Raw genomic sequence first — 19,181 nt, forward strand, 5'->3', positions numbered from 1 at the left:
CAGTCCTTCACAATGTCATGTTAGAGAGGAGTTTCCTTTACAAATATGGCAGCCAGACTCTTCACAGTTGCACCCTGAATGGAGGGGGGTGGGGGAAGAGGGAGGACAGTTCTCTAAACAAATATTGGGGGCACTAATTCTTCACCATTCCATCGTGGATGGAAAGGGATGTTCTTGTACCAAGGGTGTTCCAAATCTTTTGGATGGGGCAGTGGTGATGAAGGCAGGGAGGTATTCCTCTACCCTAATTCTTCACCATTCCACTCTGGATGGGCAGAGTTGTGCTCCTGTCTCAGATTAGAAAGACTCTCTGTACTAATTTAGACCCAAACTTTCACCGTCCCACTCTGCATGGTGGTGGTGGGGGAGGGGGGAGTGGGTGAGGAGCGGAATGTATTCCCCTATCAAAATTGGGCTCCAATTCCTCAGCATTCCATGAATGGGGAAAGGGAGATCCTGTACAAAGAGGGAGCCCTAATCCTTCAGCTGTGAAGGAGAGGGATTCCCTTTACAAATGTGGCACCCAAGCCCTTCACTGTTCCACACTGGGTGGGGTCTGGTGGCAAGAGGAGACATGTTCTTTTTACCAAAACTGGGCCCATCCTGGATGAGGGGGACGTTTCTTTCACAAGAGGGTGCCCCAACGCTTCAGATAGGGAGGAGAGGGGCTTTTCCTTTTACAAATACAGTACCGAGACCTTTACCAATCTATTCTGGGATTAGAGGTGATGGAAAAAGAGCTGTTCCCTGACCACAATTGGGAAATCGGTCCCTAATTCTTCACCTTCCTATCCAGAATGAGAATAGGGGGTCTCTGCACAAGGACAGCCTTCCAATCTTTCCGTCACAAAGGGGGAGAGAGACTCCCTTTACAAATATAGCCTGGGCAGAGGGAAGGACCCTCTACCAAAATTGAGGACCTAATTACAAACATAGAAACATAGAAAATAGGTGCAGGAGTAGGCCATTCGGCCCTTTGAGCCTGCACCGCCATTTATTATGATCATGGCTGATCATCCAACTCAGAACCCCGCCCCAGCCTTCCCTCCATACCCCCTGACCCCTGTAGCCACAAGGGCCATATCTAACTCCCTCTTAAATATAGCCAATGAACTGGCCTCAACTGTTTCCTGTGGCAGAGAATTCCACAGATTCAGCACTCTCTGTGTGAAGTTTTTCCTAATCTCGGTCCTAAAAGGCTTCCCCTCTATCCTCAAACTGTGGCCCCTCGTTCTGGACTTCCCCAACATCGGGAACAATCTTCCTGCATCTAGCCTGTCCAATCCCTTTAGGATTTTATACGTTTCAATCAGATCCCCCCTCAATCTTCTAAATTCCAACGAGTACAAGCCCAGTTCATCCAGTCTTTCTTCATATGAAAGTCCTGCCATCCCAGGAATCAATCTGGTGAACCTTCTTCGTACTCTCTCTATGGCAAGGATGTCTTTCCTCAGATTAGGGGACCAAAACTGCACACAATACTCCAGGTGTGGTCTCACCAAGGCCTTGTACAACTGCAGTAGTACCTCCCTGCTCCTGTACTCGAATCCTCTCGCTATAAATGCCAGCATACCATTCGCCTTTTTCACCGCCTGCTGTACCTGCATGCCCACTTTCAATGACTGGTGTATAATGACACCCAGGTCTCGTTGCACCTCCCCTTTTCCTAATCGGCCACCATTCAGCTAATAATCTGTTTTCCTATTTTTGCCACCAAAGTGGATAACTTCACATTTATCCACATTAAATTGCATCTGCCATGAATTTGCCCACTCACCCAACCTATCCAAGTCACCCTGCATCCTCTTAGCATCCTCCTCACAGCTAACACTGCCGCCCAGCTTCGTGTCATCTGCAAACTTGGAGATGCTGCATTTAATTCCCTCATCCAAGTCATTTATATTGTAAACAACTGGGGTCCCAGCACTGAGCCTTGCGGTACCCCACTAGTCACTGCCTGCCATTCTGAAAAGGTCCCGTTTATTCCCACTCTTTGCTTCCTGTCTGCTAACCAATTCTCCACCCACACCAATACCTTACCCCCAATACCGTGTGCTTTAAGTTTGCACACTAATCTCCTGTGTGGGACCTTGTCAAAAGCCTTTTGAAAATCCAAATATACCACATCCACTGGTTCTCCCCTATCCACTCTACTAGTTACATCCTCAAAAAATTCTATGAGATTCGTCAGACATGATTTTCCTTTCACAAATCCATGCTGACTTTGTCCGATCATTTCACCGCTTTCCAAATGTGCTGTTATCACATCCTTGATAACTGACTCCAGCAGTTTCCCCACCACCGACGTTAGGCTAACCGGTCAAAAATTCCCCGGTTTCTCTCTCCCTCCTTTTTTAAAAAGTGGGGTTACATTAGCCATCCTCCAATCCTCAGGAACTAGTCCAGAATCTAACGAGTTTTGAAAAATTATCACTAATGCATCCACTATTTCTTGGGCTACTTCCTTAAGCACTCTAGGATGCAGACCATCTGGCCCTGGGGATTTATCTGCCTTCAATCCCTTCAATTTACCTAACACCACTTCCCTACTAACATGTATTTCGCTCAGTTCCTCCATCTCACTGGACCCTCCGTCCCCTACTATTTCTGGAAGATTATTTATGTCCTCCTTAATGAAGACAGAACCAAAGTAATTATTCAGTTAGTCTGCCATGTCCTTGCTCCCCATAATCAATTCACCTGTTTCTGTCTGCAGGGGACCTACATTTGTCTTTACCAGTCTTTTCCTTTTTACATATCTATAAAAGCTTTTACAGTCCGTTTTTATGTTCCCTGCCAGTTTTCTCTCATAATCTTTTTTCCCCTTCCTAATTAAGCCCTTTGTCCTCCTCTGCTGAACTCTGAATTTCTCCCAGTCCTCAGGTGAGCCACTTTCTCTGGCTAATTTGTATGCTTCTTCTTTGGAATTGATACTATCCCTAATTTCTCTTGTCAGCCACGGGTGCACTACCTTCCTTGATTTATTCTTTTGCCAAACTGGGATGAACAATTGTTGTAGTTCATCCATGCAACCTTTAAATGCTTGCCATTGCATATCCACCGTCAATCCTTTAAGTGTCATTTGCCAGTCTATCTTAGCTAATTCACGTCTCATACCTTCAAAGTTACCCCTCTTTAAGTTCAGAACCTTTTCCCGGGTGGAAAGAGGAATGTTCCTGTCTGAAGAGGGTACTCCAGTACTTTTGATGGGGAGTAGAGGGACTTCCTTAACAAATGCCACATACAGTTCTCAAATCTTCACCAATCTACTCTAGATGGGGTGGGGGGAGAGAGAGGAATTTGGACTCCAACAGACATCTCACCTCTCCCGGAAGATCTGGGAGTCTCCCGCATATCGATAGTAGCTCCCTGATGCCCAGAAATTATATACAATATCCCGGAAATTTTCTTTTTGAGAGGGAGAGCGAGATCCTGATTGGTCTCTCTTCGTGCTAAGAGTGGTCCCCAAGCACCGGGCCGTGAGGAAACGATATGAGTCATTTGCACCTTTCCTCATTCCCTGTCACGCACTGTTAAAACTTGAACACACGCGAGGTCGTTACGCGCGTGTCATCCATGTCAGCGCGGGAAAGAGATCAACTCCTCGAGCTTGCAAATGACGGCGGGCTGTATGTTTGACATAACATCTCTGCCGGCATTCTGGATCAAAATCAAGGCTGAATATCCTGAGATAGCCACGAAAGCACTGAAAACGTTGCTTCCATTTCCAACATATCTCTGCAATGAATGCAACGAAAATTAAATTGCGGAATAGACTGGACATAAGGAACTCCCTTCGAGTATCTCTGTCTCCAATCACCCCTCGACGGGACCGTCGTGTTGCAGGAAAACAAGCCCAGGGCTCCCACTGATTCAGCCATATTCAATGATTTTATATGTTCATACGAGGAAAATATGCACTGTGTGTTTAATATCCAAACGTTACTTAAAATGTTATGATGCTATTGACTTATCACCTATATTCTGGTCGTGATTAACACCCCCCCCCCCCCCCCCGGTCGGCCGGTCCGCAAGAGTATTGTTAATATTAAGCCGGTCTGCGGTGCAAAAAATGTTGGGGGCCCCTGCTAAGTAGACCTATCAGTTTTCTCTGTGGGCGGGCTTTACGGTTGACCTCAATAATAATGACAGTGTTGCTCGCTGCACTGTTTGCAACAGTGACTTTTCTATTGCCTATGGTGGGTTAAAATGTAAAAGACATGTTGAGGTGAGTTTAACAGGTGTCATTACAGCATAGCTAACGTTATTTAAACTAGCTGGCCAGCTGCTAAGGAGCTACGCTATTGATGTCCTACCTGCTGAGGCCAAACTCCCTGTAGACTTGCTTAAAGTTGTAGTAGAATAAACATGATAATATAATATAAGTACATATTTTAATGTCACATTTACTGCATATACCCAACTTGGTTTACAGATTAGACAAAATCACTAAACAAAGTATTACATACACCCTTGGAGGTCGGCGGGGGGGCTGGTGGATATGGTGTTGCGGGGGTGGGGGTGCTACCTCCCTGAAATGAGTTTTTGCAGGGTGGGATGTCTGCTCCAATGCTTCACCATCGCGTCCTGAATAGAGAGAGAGGGTGCCAGGATAGTGTCCCAGCCCTCCTACTATGAAAAGCTTCCTTTAGAAATATCAATCCAAACCTGAACTTTTTCCACTCTGGATGCAGAAGGCGTTCCTCCATCAAAATCCAGGACTTAATTCTCCACCATCCCATCCGAAACGGGAAGGTGATTCCCTGCACGAGAATCCTCCTGATTAGAGGGAGAGGAGTTCCCTTTACAAAAATGGCAGCACAAACTCCTCACTGTTCCACCCTGGATAGGAAAGAAGGCGTTCCTCTAGTAGAATTAGGATGTAATTATTTAATATTACCAAAATCTATGGGGAGAAGGTGTTCCTGTGTGAAAAGGTTGCCCGGTCCTTCACCATACGAAGCTGGGTCCGGAGCAAATTACTTTACCAAGATGGTGACGGGCGGGAAGAAGACAAAATGGCAACTGCTGCCAGACAACATGGCGGAGGTGGAGGGCCACCCTTCACAAAGATGGCTACCGATCACCAGCCTTTCCAAAGATAGAAACCACCGCCCATCCCATACCAACATGGCGATCAGTGCCCTCTCGCACTTCATGAAATGGCAACCAATCATTTGCTTGCCAGCCCCGCCAACTCCTTTAACGCCAACCAATCGCAGGAGAGGAATGGGCAGTTAGTGCGCATGCGGGAGAAAGGAGCGGGAGCGTTGAGGTGACCGCTGGTGAGGAGGCGGAGAATTACAAAATGGTGGGACATTGGCCAAAACACCGGTTTGGGGAAAGGGGGACGCACGGTTTCCACCGCTCGCGGAATCCTAGCGGAAGAATGAGCGAAAGCAGAGGTGGCGATGTGGGAGGAGCGGCGACTGGACACCGCGGTTGCCAGGGCGATCGACGCCATCTTTAATCCTGGCGCCCGTTCCCAGTTCGTCAAGGTGGCGTGGAGGACGACAGCTTCCGGTGGTTGCAAGGTGTTTGCGCTTCGGTTTTTGCTATTGTCTGCCAATCGCAGTTACATCTGTTCTCCGGAATCAGCCTTCCGGCCCATCTTCTCCCTGCCGGCCAGAGTCGATTGCAGTTGTTCGCATTTAACCTGTGTCTGGCCTATCCAGCTAGCTTTATACATTCCCCTCTATAGATGCTGTCTGATCTGCTGAGTTCTTTCTGCATTTTGTGTGTGTTGCTCTCGTACTTTTCAAATGCCTTTTAAATTATGTTGCTGTATCTGCCTCAAACACTTCCTCTGGCAGCTCGTTCCGTAGACAGACCAAAGTTCACAGTATATTTGTTATCAAAGAATACAACTCGGAAATAGCCATAAAATCAAGAAAGAAAAGAATGGCAGCACTATCATCAGCCCCTAAATCTCCCCCCCGCACAAAAAAACACAAACAAAAACAGAACAGAAACATCAACCCGCAAATACCACCACCCCTACACACACACAAAACAACAAGAAGGATTGGATGAAAAACAGAATTAAAAAAAAACTATAAGACTGGGAAAAAAAATGATCACAGTCCAAGTCCATATCCAAAATGAAAAAAATCTGGGTAACACAACAAGCTGGAGGAACTCAACAGGTCGGGCAGCATCCGTGGAAACAATCAGTCAATGTTTCGGTCTGGAACCCTTCGTCAGGACTGTAGAGGGAAGGGGCAGAGGCCCTATAAAGAAGGTGGGGGATGGGGGAAGGAGAAGGCTGGTAGGTTCCAGGTGAAAAACCAGTAAGGAGAAAGATAAAGGGGTGGGGGAGGGGAGGCAGGGAGGTGACAGGCAGGAAAGGTGAAGAAGGAATAGGGGAAAACACAATGGGTAGTAGGAGGAGGAACCATGAGGGAGGTGATAGGCAGCTGGGGGAAGGATCAGAGTGAAACTGGGATGGTGGACGGGAGGGGGAGGGAATTACCGGTAGTTGGAGAATTCAGTGTTCATACCAAGGGGCTGTAGACTACCCAGATGGTATGTGAGGTGTTGCTCCTCCAACCTGAGTTTAGCCTCATCATGGCAGTAGAGGACATCTCCGAATGGGAATGTGAAGCAGAGTTGAAGTGGATGGCAACCGGAATGCTTCACATTCCCATTCGGATACGTCCCAGGCTATATAACTCAAGCCCTGGTAACGTCCTTATGAATCTCTGCTGCACTTTCTCCAACTTAATGAACAAAACATGGTTTATAAACTCCACAATCACAGTCACTCACCACCTACATCTGCCATCCCCCATAAACATTCTTCCACTCAATTTCAAAGGATGTCCTCTGGTATTAGCTACAGCCACCGTGGGAGAAAGCTGTTGGTTTTCCTGCTTCTTATTATCTTAAACTCCTCCATCAATCATCTCCCAACTTCCTTTGTTCTGGAGAGAAAAGCCTTAGTTTGCTCAATCCTTTCTCAAGGGGGGAATGAGGAGGAATTTCTTTAGCCAGTGAGTGGAGAATCTGTGGAATTCGTTGCCACAGGTGGCTGTGGAGGCCAAGTCACTGGGTATATTTGGCGGAAGTTTATAGGCTGTTGATTAGTCAGGGCTTGAATGATTATGGGGGAGAAGGCAGGAGATTGGGGCTGAGAGGGAACATGGATCAGGCATGATGAAATGGCAGAGCAGACTCAAGTGGCCTAATATATCTATATCTTGTGGTCTTAGATTCTTTAATCCAGGCAGCGTTCTGGTAAATAGAGTCATAGAGCACTACAGCACAAAAACAGGCCCTTCAGCCCATCTAGTCCATAATGAACTATTATTCTACCCAGTCCCATTGATCTACATCCTGGACCATATCCCGTCTCACTCCCCCCCACACATGCCTCTAGTTTTAATCTCAGCCAACCTCAGTGGAAAAATCCCCCTTGCATCCTTCTTCTCACCTTTTCACCTTCCTCTGGTGTCCCTCCTTCTTTACTTTCTCCTTGGTCCACCCTCCTCTCTCTTTAGATTCCTCCTCCTCCAGCCCTTTCCTTTTCCCTTCACCTGTCACAATCTAGATTATCCTTCCTGCCCACCCCCCACCTTTTTATTCTGGTATCTTCCCCGCCTTCCTTTCCAGTCCTGATGAAGGGTCTCTGCCTGAAACAATAGACAATAGGTTCAGGAGTAGGCCATTTGGCCCTTCGAGCCAGCACCGCCATTCACTGTGATCATGGCTGTTTGTTCATTTCTGTGGCTGCCACCTGGTCTGCTGAGTTCCTCCAGCATTTTTTGTGTGCTCTTTTTGCATTCAGTCTCTCAACACCGCTCATAATTGTGTGCCTCTATCAAATCTCCCCCCGTTCCCCTGCACTCTAGGGAATGAAGTCCAAACTTGCTCAGACTTTCCCTCTAACTCAAGTCCTGGCAACATTCTTGTAAATTTTCTTTGTACTGTTTCAACCTTATTGCTATCCTTCATGTAAGTAGGTAGGTAGCACACAATATCCAAATTAGGCTTCACCAATATCTTTTTCAACTTCAACATAACATCCCATCTCCTGAATTTAATACTTTGACTTATGAAGACTAATATGCCAAAAAATCTCTTTATGACCCAATCTACCTGTGTCCACGAATTATGGATATGTATGCCCAGATCCCTTTGTTTTACTATACTCCTCAGTACCCGACTGTTCCCTGTGTAAAACCTACCCTGGCTGGTCCTACCAAAGTGCAACGCCTCATACTTGTCTTCGTTAAATTCCATCTGACATTTTTAGTCATAGTCACAGTCATACTTTATTGATCCCGGGGGAAATTGGTTTTTGTTACAGTTGTACCACAAATAATAAATAGTAATAAAAGCATAAATAGTTAAATAGTAATATGTAAATTATGCCAGGAAATAAGTCCAGGACCAGCCTATTGGCTCAGGGTGTCTGACCCTCCAAGGGAGGAGTTGTAAAGTTTGATGGCCACAGGCAGGAATGACTTCCTATGATGCTCTGTGTTGCGTCTCGGTGGAATGAGTCTCTGGCTGAATGTACTCCTGTGCCCACCCAGTACATTATGTAGTGGATGGGAGACATTGTCCAAGATGCCATGCAACTTGGACAGCATCCTCTTTTCAGGCACCACCGTGAGAGAGTCCAGTTCCATCCCCACAACATCACTGGCCTTACGAATGAGTTTGTTGATTCTGTTGGTGTCTACTACCGTCAGCCTGCTGCGCCAGCACACAACAGCAAATATGATTGCACTGGCCACCACAGACTCGTAGAACATCCTCAGCATCATCCGGCAGATGTTAAAGGACCTGAGTCTCCTCAGGAAATAGAGACGGCTCTGACCCTTTTTGTAGACAGCCTCAGTGTTCTTTGACCAGTCCAGTTTATTGTCAACTCGTATCCCCAGGTACTTGTAATCCTCCACCATGTCCACACTGAGATGGATTTGTAGAGCAGCAGGTACTTGAGCCAAACTCAGATCTTATTAGGGAGCTTAACATAAAGGAACCCTTAGGAGGCAGTGTTCATAACATGATTGAATTCATTGTGCAATTTGAAAGAGAGAAGCATAACTCACATGTATCAGCATCGCAATAGAATAGAGGGGATTACAGAGGAGCTTGCCCAGGTAGATTGGAGGGGGATACTGGCAGGGATGATGGCAGAAGAGAGGTTGCTAAAGTTTCTGGGAATAGTTCACAAGGCGCAGGATAGATAATGTCCACTTGCTTCTGGCATGGTCCCAGAGGACTGGAAAATTGCTAGAGTCATTCCACTCTTTAGGAAGAGAGGAAGGCAAAAGAAAGAAAATTATAGACCAGTTGGCCCAGAACTCAGTGGTTGGGAAAGTGTTGGTCTACTATTCAGGATGAAGTTTTGGGATACATGGAGAGTAATGATAAAATAAGTCAAAAGTCAGCATGGTTTCTGTAAAGGAAATCTTGCCTGACAAATCTGTTAGAGTTCTTCAAGGAATTAACAAGCAGGATAGACAAAGGAGAGACGTTTACTTGGATTTTCAGAAGGCATTTGATAAGTTGCCATTAATGAGGCTGCTTGACAAGAAAAATCCTATGGCGTTACGGGAAAGATACTGGCATGGATAGGGGAATGGCGGAAAGATACTGGCATGGATAGGGGAATGGCGGAAAGATACTGGCATGGATAGAGGAATGGCAGAAAGAAGACAGTAAAGGGGGCCGTTCTGGTTAGCTGCCAGTAACTAGCGGTGTTCCTCAGGGGTCAGTATTGGGCCCACTACTTTTCACATTGTTTGTCAGTGATGTAGATAATGGAATTTATGGCCTTGTGGCAAAGGCGTATGATTTAGTGTCCATACAGAGACGTGGTTGCAGGGTGCAGTTAAAAGCAAGGACAGTAAGGGTGGGGAGAGCCAGCCATCGATAACTAAGGAAATAAAGGAAGGCATCAAACTAAAAGCTCGTGCGTACAAAGTTACCAAGAGTAGTGGGAAAGTTGAAGATTGGGAAAACTTTAGAAAGCAACAAAGAACCACTAAGTGAACAATAAAGAAAGGGAAGATAGATTATGAAAATAAACTAGCACAAAATATAAAAACAGATGGTAAAAGTTTTATAATTATATGAAGCGGAAAAGGGTGGCCAAAATGAACTTAGCTCCCTTGGAGGACGAGAAGGGGGAATTGATGTTGGGTGACAAGGAAATAGCCAAGGCTTTGAATGACTATTTGTGTGTCAGTTTTCACAGTGAAGGACATGTCTAATATGCTGAAGAGAGATGAGGACCCTGATACAATAGCTATTACTAAAGAATTGGTGCTGAGCAAACTTGTGGACCTGAAGATAGACAAGTTCCCTGGTGCAGATGGAATGCATCCCAAGGAACTGAAAGTAATTACAGAGTTTATAGTTGAGGCGTTGGTAATAATTTACCAAAATTCTCTGGACTCTGTGGGCACGTCCTGGAAGATTGGAAGAAGGCGAATGTCATGTCACTGTACAAAAAAAAAGGATTTAGGCAAAAGGCAGGTAACAGTGCGCCAGTTAGTTTAACTGTAGATGGGAAACTGCTTGAAGCTATCATTAAAGAAGTAATAGCGAGGCGTCTGGAAATAAATGGACCCATCAGGCAGATGCAGCATGGATTCAGCAAAGGCAGGTCCTGTTTGATGAAGATATAATGAGTGCAGTGGATAGAGGGGAACAGATGGATGTTATTTACTTGGATTTCCAAAAGGTGTTTGATAAGGTGCCACATAAAAGACTTATCCATAAGATAAAGATGCATAGAGATGGGGTGATGTATTAGCATGGATAGAGAATTGGTTAACCAATAGAAAGCAGAGAGTTGGGATACTCTGGCTGGCAATCAGTGGTGAGCGGTGTGCTGCAGGGGTTGGTGCTGGGCCCGCAACTGTTCACGATATGCATTAACGATCTGGAAGAGGGGGCTGAGTGCAGTGTATCTGAGTTTGCTGAAGATACTAAATTGAGTGGAAAAGCACATTGTACAGAGGATTTAAACGCAAACAACAGGAATTCTGCAGATGCTGGAAATTCAAGCAACACACATCAAAGTTGCTGGTGAACGCAGCAGGCCAAGCAGCATCTGTAGGAAGAGGTGCAGTCGACGCCTCGGCCTGAAACGTCGACTGCACCTCTTCCTACAGATGCTGCTTGGCCTGCTGCGTTCACCAGCAACTTTGATGTGTGTTGCTTGTACAGAGGATACGAGGAGTCTGCAGAGAGATATAGATGTGTTAAGTGGGTGGGCAAGGGTCTGGCAGATGGAGTACAACGTTGGTAATATGAGGTCTTCCACTTTAGAAAGAAAAATGGAAGAGCAGATTATTATTTAAATGGTAAAAGATTGCAGCATGTTGCTGTGCAGAGGGGCTTGGGAGTGCTTGTGCATGAATCACAAAGGGCTGGTTTACAGGTGCAGCAGGCTATCGAGAAGGCAAATGGGATGTTGGCCTTCATTGCTAGAGGGATTGAATTTAAGAGCAGGGAGGATATGCTGCAACTGTACAGGGTACTGGTGAGGTCGCACCTGGAGTACTGCATGCAGTTCTGGTCTCCATACTTGAGGAAATATATACTTGCTTTGGAGGCAGTGCAGAGGAGATTCACCAGGTTGATTCCAGAGATGAGGAGAGATTGAGTCGCCTGGGACTGTCATTGGAATTCAGAAGAATGAGAGGAGATCTTATAGAAAGATATAAAATTAAGAAAGGGATAGATAAGACAGAGGCAGGAAAGCTGTTTCCACGGGTAGGTGAGACTTGAACTAGGGGACATAGCCTCAGAATTTTGGGGAGCAGATTTAGGATGCAGATGAGGAGGAACTACTTCTCCCAGAGAGTGGTGAATCTGTGGAGTTCTCTGGCCAATGAAGCGGTGGAGCCTACCTCAGTAAATATATTTAAGACAGGGTTGGATAGATTTCTGCATAGTAGGGGAATTGAGGGTTATGGGGAAAAAGCAGGTAGGTGAAGATGAGTCCATGGTCAGATCAGCCATGATCTTATTGAATGGTGGCCTGCACCTGCTCCTATTTCTCATGTTCTTGTGTAAAGTTTGTGGATGATACGAAGATAGGTGAAGGGGTAGGTAGGTAGTGCTGAGGAAGTAATGTGATTGCAGAAGGACTTAGACAAATTGGAAGAATGGGCAAAAAATGTGGCAGATGGGAAATGCACATTGGTGTAAAGAACAATAATGTAGTGTAAATGGGGAGAAAATACAAACACCAGGTATGCAGTGGGATTTAGGAATCCTTGTGCAAGACTCCCAGAAGGTTAATTTGCAGGTTGAGTCTGTGGTAAAGAAGGCAAATGCAATGTTGGCATTTATTTCAAGGGGAAAAAAATATAAAAGCAAGGGGATATGCTGATAAGATGGTATCAGGCTGCACTTGGAGTATTGTCAACAGTTTTGGGCCCTTTATCTCAGAAAGGATGTGCTGTCATTGGAGAGAGTCTGGAGGAGGTTCACAAGGATGATTCTGAGAACGAAGGGGTTAACATACGAGGAGTGTTTGGCAGCTTTGGGCCTGTCTTCCTCTTCTTCATGTGCCTTGCGCATTACACGCTTGGGCAATCATGGTTCTCCACATCAAACGATCCCTCGCAGCGTCAATGATATCTCGCACATTTAGATCCGTTAGTTCTTTCACAGTGTCCATGTACAAACGTTTCTATTTTCTTCTTTGCCTTCCTCTACCACGTTTTCCAGGCATTCTCAGAGAAATAGAAGACCTAGATGGGATAAAAATTGGAGTTGTATTGTAAGGCATTCTATTTTTCCCTTGCTGATGACATGGCCCAGGAATTTAAGTTTCCTCTCATTTAATGTTCTCAATAAAGATCTTTTTGTATGGGCACGTTGGAGTACTGTCTCATTCGTTACCCTATCTCTATATGATAGTTTCAGCATTCTTCTAAGAAACCACATTTCTGTTGCTTCTAAGTTTCTTTGGAGTTCTGGTGTGATAGTCCATGTTTCGGAAGCATACAGCAAGATTGACCAGATGTAGCATGTAAGTAGCCTAAGCCTTGTTGTCATAGAAATGTGTCTGTTGGTAAAAATGGGTTTCATTTTTTGGAAGTTGGTTTTGGCAATGGCAATTCTTCTTTTTATTTCTACTTTACTTCTAGTATCTTGTGATATAAAACTACCAAGATAATTAAAGCAAACATGAGGAAATCTGCAGATGCTGGAATTTCAAGCAACACACATAAAAGTTGCTGATGAATGCAGCAGTCCTGACAAAGGGTCTCGGCCCGAAACGTTGACTGTACCTCTTCCTAGGGATGCTGCCTGGCCTGCTGTGTTCACCAGCAACTTTTATGTGTGTTGCAAGATAATTAAAGCTGGTCTTTTGTTCAGTCTCTTGGTTATGGATGTACAATTGGCAGTTGGGAGTATCCTGATGTTTTGATATTACCATACATTTCATTTTTTTTACAGTTGATGGTTAGACCAAAATCTGCACTTGTTTGTACTACTTTGCCTAGGAGGATTTGTAGGTCTTCTGCAGCACTTGCTATTAGGGTGGTATCGTCTGCATATCTTATATTGTTGATGTTGACACCTCCAATTTTTATCCCATCTAGGTCTTCTATTTCTCTGGTAAACATTTCACTATAGTTATTAAATAATTCTGGTGAGGCAACGCATCCCTGTCTAACTCTTCTTTGAATTTTAGTCCAACTGCTTATATTATCATCAATTTTTACCACCGCCGTTTGATTCCAATATAAATTTTGAAGCAATTGTTGGTCCCTTCCGTCAATGTTTAGTTTGGTGAGAATTTGAAATAATTTTTCATGTTACACCTTGTCGAATGCTTTAGTGAAATCAATAAAACATAAAAAGACATCATTTTGATATTCAATTGCCCTTTCTGAAAGCATTCATAGTATGAAAATTGTGTTCCTAGTTCCTCTATCCTCAGTAAACCCATATTGTAGTTTAGAAGTTTCTGGTCTTAACTTGTTTTTAATTTGACTCAGAACAATTCTCAACAAAATCTTTATTATGTAACTCATAAGACTGATTGTTCTATAATTTTCGCAGTCAATAGTTCCCGGAATTTTTGGCAGAGTTATAAATACTGATTTCAAGAGATCGTCAAGTAATACACCAGACTCATATATGCCATTAAGCAGTTCAAAAAGAATATCTGTGCCCAGATCTTCTAGGGCTTGTATCATTTCCACTGAAATTTCATTAGGTCCAGTGGCTTTACCATGTTTCATGCTTTTCAATGTTTTAGTTATTTCTTCTTTGGTAATAGGTGGGCCAGAATTAGGGTGTTTAATACTGGGGGTTCCCCTCTATTATCTTCAAAAAGCTGCTCTATATACTGAATCCATCTCTCACATACTTTATCTGGATCTCGCAAACACGAGGAAATCTGTAGATGCTGGAATTTCAAGCCATACACATAAAAGTTGCTGGTGAACGCAGCAGGCCAGGCAGCATCTGCAGGAAGAGGTACAGTCGACATTTTGGGCCGAGATCCTTACAGGAGGCTGTAGATAGACCGTTTCACTGAACACCTAAGCTCTGTCTGCCAGAGAAAGCAGGATCTCCCAGTGGCCACACATTTTAATTCCACGTCCCATTCCCATTCTGATATGTCTATCCACGGCCTCCTCTACTGTCAAGATGAAGCCACACTCAGGTTGGAGGAACAACACCTTATATTCTGTCTGGGTAGCCTCCAACCTGATGGCATGAACATTGACTTCTCTAACTTCCGTTAATGCCCCACCTCCCCCTCGTACCCCATCTGTTACTTACTTTTATACACACATTCTTTCTCTCTCTCCTATTTCTCCCTCTGTCCCTCTCACTATACCCCTTGCCCATCCTTTGTGCTTTCCCCCCTCCCCCTTTCTCCCTGGGTCTCCTGTCCCATGATCCTCTCATATCCCTTTTGCCAATCACCTGTCCAGCTCTTGGCTCCATCCCTCCCCCTCCTGTCTTCTCCTATCATTTTGGATCTCCCCCTCCCCCTCCCACTTTCAAATCTCTTACTCACTCTTCCTTCAGTTAGTCCTGACGAAGGGTCTCGGCCCAAAACGTCGACTGCACCTCTTCCTATAGATGCTGCCTGGCCTGCTGCGTTCACCAGCAACTTTTATGTGTGTTGTTTATCTGGATCTGTTAGTATGGATCCGTCTGCTGATCTTATGCATCCTGTAAAGGAGGTTTTCTTAATTCCAGTAATTTTCTTGTGCATTTCTTTGCTGTTGTTAATATGGCCTTCTACTTCATTGCATTTTTGATTCAGCCATTCTTCCTTTGCAATATCGCACAATTGTCTGATCTGTCTGTCTAGCTCTGTGTATTACACTTCATTACTCTTCACTACCCTTCTTCGTTCCATCAGATTTAAAATTTCTTTGGTTATCCACCCCTTGATGGTGTGTTGGATTTCTTGTACTGGGATTATCTCCTCTGCTGATTGCTGTATAGCATATTTAAATCTGTCCCAAATAGGTGTTGTTTTGTTTTCGTTGAGGTGTTCTTCTACAGCTGTTTTGAGTTGTTACTTAAGTATGCTATCATTTTTAAATTCTCCCAACATATACTTTCTCTTTTTTCCACATTTCAGTTTCTTTAATTTTGTTTTAATGGTAGCTATTACTGGATGATGATCTGAACTACAGTCTGCTCCTGGGTAGGCGTTAGAATTTGTGATATTATTTCTAAAGCGTTCATTGATGGTAATGAAATCTATTTGATTCCTTGTTCTATCTCCAGGGCTAATCCAAGTACAGTACACAATCTACGTGGACGATTTTTATACCAAGTATTGGTGATCACTTGGTTGTTTCTGACACACCAATCAGTAAGCCTTTCTCCATTTTCATTTTTCTCCCCTAATCCTATGGTCCCTTTCCTGTCCACCTTTGGAGTTAAAATCTCCCATGGGCTGGTACTCACTGGAAATTAGAAGAATGTGGGGGGGATCTCACTGAAACTTATTGAATGTTGAAAGGACTAGATAAGGTGGATGTGGAGAGGATGTTTACTATGTTGGGGGTGTCCAGAACTAGAAGGCATAGCCTCAAAATTGTGGGGGTGACCTTTTAAAACAGAGGTAAGGAGGAATTTTTTTATAGTGAGAAGGCAGGCATATGGGGTTGTGGGATCCGGGATCAGCCAAGATGGAATAGTGGAGCAGACTCGATGGGCTGATTGGCCTAATTTGGCTCCTATGTTTTTGGTCTTATTGACTTACGACAAACAACAATGACCCAGCACCAATCCCTGCAGCACTCCACTAGTCAAAGGCCTCCAGGCAGAGAGGCAACCATTTACTGCCACTCTCTGGTTTCTTCCACAAAGTCAATGTCTGATCCATTTTATTGCCTCATTTTATAGACTGAGCGACTGAGCCATGCGGGATTTTGTCAAATGCCTTGCTAAAAATCCATGTAGACGACATCCACTGCCTTACCTTCATCAAGCTTCCTGGCAACTTCTTCAAAAACTCTATAAGATGGGTTAAATGTGAACTACCACACACAAAGCTCATACTAACTATCCTTAATCAGTCCATGTCTATCCAAACATTCATATATCTGGTCCCTTAGAATACCTTCTAATAACTTTCCCACTACTGGTGTCAGTCTCACCTGCTCAGTCTCTCATAATTTCCTGGTTTATGTTTAGAGCCTTTCTTGAATGGCGAACAACATCCTTCAATCCTCTGGCACCTCACCTGTTGCTAAGTATGATCTAAATATCTCTGCTAGGGCCCCTGCAGTTTCTGTACTTGCGTACCACAGCAGACATCCCATCTCTCCCGGAAGTCCCGGGAGTCGCCCGCAAATTATATACAATGTCCTGGAAATTGATTTTTTTTGGGAGTGAGTGCGAGAGAACACGCGAGTGAGAGAGAGAGAGTGAGAGCAAGAGCGAGAAAGCAAGCGCGAGAGAGTGAGAGCGAGAAAGCGAGCGCGAGAGAGTGAGAGCGAGAAAGCAAGCGAGTGAGAGAGAGCGAGAAAGCAAGCGCGAGAGAGAGAGCGAGAAAGCAAGCGCGAGAGAGTGAGAGCAAGAAAGCGAGAGCAAGAGCGAGAAAGCGAGTGAGAGTGTGAGAGCAAGAAAGCAAGCGCGAGAGCGAGTGAGAGCAAGAAAGCAAGCGCGAGAGAGAGTGACCATGAGCGAGAGAGCACGCATGCGCGCCATAGGGAGAGAGCGAGAGCAAGAGTAAGAGCGAGAGAGTTCCAAAAAAAGTCAGAGTGGCAGGGTGTTCCAAAAAAAGAAAATATAAAACGTACGTCACCCCAGACTACACTAAAGTGTACCCCTGCCTAATAGGGGTCAAAATAATGACAGTGTTGCTCGCTGCACTGTTCGCAACAGTGACTTTTCTATTGCCCATAGTGGGTTAAGACTGTAAAAGACATGTTGAGGTGAGTTTAACAGGTGTCATTCGTTCATTGGCATAGCTAACATTATTTAAACTAGCTGGCTAGCTGCTAAGGAGCTACTCTATTGCAGACATCCCACCTCTCCTGGAAGTTCTGGGAGTCTCCCGCAAATTGATGGTGCTACCTCCCTGAAATGAGTTTTTGCAGGGTAGGATGTCTGCCAGAGGGTCTGAGGAAAAACCTTGTCTGGCCCTGGGGATTTATCCACCCAAGTTTGCTTCAAGACAGTGAACACCTGCTCCCCTGTAATCTGTGTGGAGCCAATGACCTCGCTGCCACTTCGCCTTGCTTCTGTAGACTCTGTTTCCATTTCCTGAGTACGTACAGAATTGAAAACGCCACTGAAAATCTCACCCATCTCTTTTGGCACCACTCATGGATTACTGTTCTGATCTTTTGGAGAACCAGTTTTGTCCCATGCAATCTTTTTGCTCTGAATATATCAGATTGTAAGATACAGGAGCAGAATTAGGCCATTTGGCCCATCGAGTCAGCTCCGCCATTTCATCATGGCTGATCCAATTTTCCTCTCAGCCCCAATTGCCTGCCTTCTCCCTATATCAATGGCATGAACATTGACTTCTCTAACTTCTGTTGATGGCATGAACATTGACTTCTCTAACTTCTGTTGATGGCATGAACATTGACTTCTCTAACTTCCGTTAATGCCCCACCTCCCCTTTGTGCCCCATCCCTTACTTATTTTTTTCTTTTTTCTTCCTCTGTCCCTCTCACTAGAACTCCTTGCCCATCCTCTGGGCTTTCCCCCCTCCCCCTTTCTTTCTCCCTAGGCCTCCCGTCCCATGATCCTCTCCCTTCTCCAGCCTTGTATCCCTTTTGCCAATCGACTTTCCAGCTCTTAGCTCCATCCCTCCCCCTCCTGTCTTCTCCTATCATGTCGGATCTCCCCCTTCCCCTCCCACTTTCAAATCTCTTACTATCTCTTCTTTCAGTTAGTCCTGACGAAGGGTCTCGGCCCGAAATGTCGACTGTACCTCTTCCTATAGATGCTGCCAGCCCTGCTGCATTCACCCCTGCATTTTTTGTGTGTGTTGCTTGAATTTCCAGCATCTGCAGATTTCTTCGTGTTTGCCCTGTTCATGTCCTGACTAGTCAAGAATCTATCAACCTCTGCCTTAAATAGCCAAAGATTTGGCCTGCACAGTTACCTGATTCACCACTCTGGCTAAAGTAATTCCTTCTCAACTCACAGCTCTGCTCTGCATTGAACTAAGGGTCTGTGGGTGGATTCTCTTTGTGAACCAGTTCATAACCCTATTTGCTTGGGATTATTGTTTGCATGATTTGTTTTTTCTCTCTACACATTGAGTATGTGACAGTCTTTTTTTAATGGGCTCTTTCAGGTTCTTTGTTTCATTGCTGCCTGCTGGGAGAAGAATCTCAAGGTTGAAAATGTACCTACTTTGATAGCTATTCTACTTTGAATTTCAAGAGATGGCTTATGGGATTCATAATTGACCCAGTGGTCGTAAACTGTGTGATGGTTGAAGGTTGTTTTATGAGTTAGTGCTGTGTTCAATATTTGAATAAATAATTTGAATGTACTAGGTGTGGTTCAAATGTAAGGGCTGAAGATTTGGCAAATGGCTTTTGGTATTGTTATGTTGGTTTGTATTGTTCTACACATTGAAATATAGTGAAGAGTTTGCTTTGCATACTAGAGGAGTTCTGCAGACGTTGGAAATTCAAGCAACTTTGAGTGTGTTGCTTGCTTTGCATACTGTTTGATCATACAGATCAAATCTT

At 44.7% G+C, this 19,181-nt stretch overlaps 1 long non-coding RNA gene across 1 annotated transcript; it reads left to right on the forward strand.

Annotated features, from left to right (window-relative positions):
• Positions 1-5,254: 5,254 nt before the first annotated feature.
• LOC140189963 (uncharacterized) lies at positions 5,255-18,941 on the forward strand. Its single transcript, XR_011883517.1, has 3 exons — positions 5,255-5,534; positions 15,739-15,826; positions 18,779-18,941. It is a non-coding gene; the product is annotated as an uncharacterized lncRNA (long non-coding RNA).
• The last annotated feature ends 240 nt before the right edge of the window (positions 18,942-19,181 follow it).

This window comes from Mobula birostris, chromosome 29 (genome assembly GCF_030028105.1).
Source record: "Mobula birostris isolate sMobBir1 chromosome 29, sMobBir1.hap1, whole genome shotgun sequence".
Lineage (NCBI taxonomy): Eukaryota > Metazoa > Chordata > Chondrichthyes > Myliobatiformes > Myliobatidae > Mobula > Mobula birostris.